We start from the raw sequence: 4,894 nt of genomic DNA on the forward strand, positions 1-4,894 counted from the left end.
GTTTCGAAAACTAAAATAGGGAATCGATTTTAACCAAATATGTACACTATTAATTTTAAACGAATTAAACAAATAAAAAAGATAGATGTAACAAAATTCACAAACAAGAATATAAGAATATAAAAAGAATTCGAAGTGCAGTAAGCATTTAAAGCTAAAAAAGAAAATTCCCAACAATTTTAAAAACCGAAACAGATGTTTCAATCAGCTGCTGTGCTGCTCGTGTTTTGCCAAGAAATGGAGGACAACGCAATCAACCTGTGCGACATGTAGAGAGACGAGTGATAGGCCCTAATAACTTCAGGAGTTCGATGTGGAAGTACTTCGGATTTTTGGTCTATCAAACTATGGAGAAGAACAAAGCCGTAGGCTATTCAAACAGTGCAATCGAGTTCTACATAGGCGAAATTTGTTTGACATTTCTAATCGTAAACACAGACACAGCTACATTGAAGCCTGCAGTCATGTTTGTTACTGATGTAATGGCAGTCCACTCGGCTTATTGTTTTTCGAAAATGTTGCAACAAACATGACTGCAGGCTTCAATGTATGGCTGACTTCAGACAGCGAAGCTGTTCTTGTTGAGACTTGTCCCCCAAATTATAATTTCTTCCACTCAATTAGACAAGGCAAACGAGGTGGTGGAATTGCCTCCATTCTCTCAAACAAATATAGTTGCACACGAGTCAACTTTGGCGAATTCGCTTCCTTTGAGTATATTGCCCTCACTCTGAAGGCTGACCCAGCTGTACTTCTATTAACCTTATACCGCCCTCCTAAACTATGGACTGGCTTTCTCGACCAGTTTTCTGAACTTATGTCGCTCATCATCACTAGCTATGATCGGATAATTGTAAATGGCGACTTCAATATTCATGTCAATAAGACAACTGATGCTAAAGCCAGTAAGTTCCTTAATGTGTTGGACAGTTTAGAGCTAAAGCAGCATGTTACAGGACCCACCCACAACCTTGGCAACACCCTCGATCTAGTCATTTCCAGAGGGATAGAAGTCACAGACTTATCAGTAAATGATATAAATATGTCTGATCATCATTGTGTATCTTTTAATATTGTACTACATACTCCAAAAATTCATCCCGAAATTGCAATCAAATCGCGACTCTTGGACATTAGAGCAGAACAGCAGTTCATAGCTCTTATAGACTCCATAAATTTAGATATTTTACATCATCCCATTGAATAAATGGTAGAGGCTCTTAATCGTGAATTAGGCGCTCTGCTTGACAGAGTGGCACCCTTCAAGACTAAAAAAAAAAAGGCCCTGTAGCAAACTGACACCTTGGATGAACGAAAATATCCATGATCTAAAAAGATCATGTAGGAAAGCTGAGAGAACATGGAGAAAAACTAAGTTACAGGTTCACCGTGCCATTCTAAAAGAAAAAAATGCAAATTATAATAGAGCTATTCGGAATGAGAGGAGGAACCACTTCTCTAAGGTAATTGCTGAAAACAGTGGAAACTCTAGGGTGTTGTTCTCTACCATTGATAGGCTATTGCATCAAACACCTTTTGATACACTCCGTCAGGCATCCTCTCTAAGATGCGAAGAATTTGCAGACTTCTTCAAAAACAAAGTCATTTCTATAAGGGAGGCTATTGGTAACACAAGTAATATGTTTGATAGTACACCCAAAACAGCCCCCCCCCAAAATTAAGGTCCTTTAGCACTATTACTCAATCTGAGCTTGGTAAAATTATAACTCAAACCGCTCCTCAACATGTGTTTTAGATCCAATCCTACTACATTCCTCAAAAAAGTATATGATGGCTTAGCTCCTTTTTTTCTCAAGGTAATAAATACCTCATTAGAAACAGGTATATTTCCAACTGCTTTTAAAAACCGCTGTTGTGAAACCTTTACTTAAAAAAGTCAAAACTTGACCATACCAATCTGAGCAACTACAGGCCTATATCAAATCTATCGCTTTTTTGAGCAAAGTACTTGAAAAAAGTTGTTTGCAATCAGTTAAATACCTTCCTCCATGAAAACAGTATCCTTGAAAAATTCCAATCAGGTTTTAGATCAAATCACAGCACAGAAACGGCTCTAGTAAAGATAGTCAATGATCTCAGACTAGCTACCGACTCAAACAAAGTCTCAATCCTTATTCTTCTGGATTTAAGTGCGGCATTTGACACCATTGATCATAGCATCCTAATTCACCGCCTTATGAAGTGGGTGGGTCTCTCTGATAATGCTCTAAACTGGTTTCAAACCTACATTACTGGCAGAGATTTTTTATATCAGTCTAGGAGATCATGTATCTGAAAAACATGACTTGCCTTTTGGTGTGGCCCAGGGGAGCTGCCTTGGTCCCCTGCTATTTTTCTATATATGCTTCCATTGGGAAACGTCATAAGTCAGCATAATGTAAACTTCCACAGCTACGCAGATGATACCCAATTGTATCTTTCTGTGGAGCCAACTAACCCAGATGGCCTTTGCTCCCTCACTGCATGCCTAACCTCCATTAATCAGTGGATGAGCAAAAACTTTTGAAACTAAATGATGACAAAACAGAGGTACTTCTGGTTGGACCAAAACTAAAAGCGAGATATTATTCTTAGTAATCTGGGGAACTTGGCACACCAGGTCAAACCAAAAGTAACAAGCATCGGTGTCATCTTAGATACAGAGTTAAGTTTTAAGCCCCATATCAGTAAAGTTACTCAGACAGCCTATTTCCACTTGAGAAACATTGCCAAAGTGCGGCCCTTTTAACTCAACAAGATGCAGAAAAACTAATTCACGCCTTTATCACTAGCAGGTTAGACTACTGCAATGCACTTTTCACTGGTCTTCCCAAAAACATCTAAAGAAATTGGCACTCATACAGAACTCTGCGGCTAGACTTTTAACTAAGACTAAGAAGAGAGAACACATCACCCCTGTGTTGGCTGAACTGCACTGGCTCCCTATTTCCTATAGAATTGATTTTAAGGTTATGTTAATTACTTACAAAGCTCTGAATGGCATAGCACCTTCATATATCTCTGAGCTTTTAATATCTTATCAACCACAAAGGAAACTTAGATCATCCAATTCTAATCTTTTAATCGTACCCAAAGTGCTCCACAAACAAAGTGGAGAAGCTGCGTTTATCCATTATGCCCCCAAACTATGGAACACCCTGCCTCTGTACATCAAGCAGGCGAGTTCAGTAAATAAATTTTTAAAAAAGATCTGAAAACATACCTGTACAGGAAAGCTTTTAGTTAACTCATCTTATCCTGTAGACTACATTTTCAGATTATTCTACATCTGCTACTATTGGAGGCGCAGCCAGCCAGAAGCAGATGGGCTCCCCTATTAAGTCAGGTTCTGCTCAAGGTTTCTTCCTGGAATATGGGAGTTTTCCTTGCCACAGTTGCCATATGGCGTGCTTGTGGGGGTAAGAGGGTTAAGGCTGCCAGTCTTATGATGTCATTTTCTATATTTTTGATATGTTGCTGAGTATAACATAAACAGCAAAGAAAAGTGATTGATAATGACTGACTGACTATTATTGTGTTACATGCTTCAAATGTAAAGCACTTTGAGCTGCATTCTGTGTATGAAAGGTGCTATACAAATAAAGCTTTATTATTATTATTATTATTATTATTATAATGTAGCTGTGTCTGTGTTTACGATTAGAAATGTCAAACAAATTTCGCCTATGTAGAACTCGATTGCACTGTTTGAATAGCCTACGGCTTTGTTCTTCTCCATAGTTTGATAGACCAAAAATCCGAAGTACTTCCACAATGTTGCTCCTGTTTGTTATTGTGCATGAAACTTCACACCAATAAATCATCAGAAATATTGCTGGCTTGCGTCTACAAGCGCCCTCTTTACGTTTGTCCTAATGCCTGTTAGTTGTTTGTGGATTAGCCTATATTTGGCGTTGAAAATGGAAACGTCTTTAGATAAAAAAAAAAAAAAAAACGATTTTACAATCGATTCAATGAACACTTATGTCTCAAAAATCGAACAGGATTTTTTCACAAAAGTGATAGCCCTAGTCAGTGAGGATGTCCTTTGGTATTCTGGCCAGGCTTAAGAGCATGAGGAGCTCCCAAGCAATGTTACTGGAAGTTACCACAGCCTCAGGATACCGTGTTGCATAGTCCACAATGACCAGGATATATTTGTGACCACAACCAGATCTTGGTAAGGGGCCCACCAGGTCCATTCCAATACTCTCGAAAGGTACATCAATGTAGGGAAGAGGAATGAGCGGACTTGGAGGAGGCATGCGGGGTAAGGTGCGCTGACAAGTGGGGCACCAATTCCTCACCTCAGCTGTCATCCCTGGCTAGTGGAACCAATCCCTAATTCGGGCTTCTGTATTCTGGGCTCTCAGATGGCCAGCCATCGGATGGGTATGGGGTCATGGTCGTGACAACAATCTGCGTGCGGGGAACAACCAGCAGAGCCAGCCAGCCATGTCTTGTTGTAGCCTAGCTTCTTGGCCATGTGCTTGTGTTGACAAACTCAATGGCAGACAGGACTTCACTGACCAGGTCCTCTAAAGGGTGCTGAAGAGACCCTTGATGGCGTGTACCCGGCATGGAAGATTCAAAGGCCATTTCGACACATTATTGTATATCAGTAGTTCTCAAACTTTTCACAATGAGAACCACCTCAGAAAACAATTGGCTTTCCAAGTACCATCATTATTACCGGCATTAAAATACAGTAGCGTTGGCCAATGTCACTACATATTTTACATTGTACATACTGTTTTGTGTCTGTTTTTGTTTTTTCAAGAGAGACAAATGATAGTTTAAATTTAACTTCAGTGATCATGTGGTTAAGGTTTTAATATATTTTGATATCGTTTGAAGTGATTATTTCATCTTTATGAATAAAACATCCTGGAGA

The sequence above is a fragment of the Alosa alosa genome, chromosome 23 (genome assembly GCF_017589495.1).
Source record: "Alosa alosa isolate M-15738 ecotype Scorff River chromosome 23, AALO_Geno_1.1, whole genome shotgun sequence".
Classification (NCBI taxonomy): Eukaryota; Metazoa; Chordata; class Actinopteri; order Clupeiformes; family Clupeidae; genus Alosa; species Alosa alosa.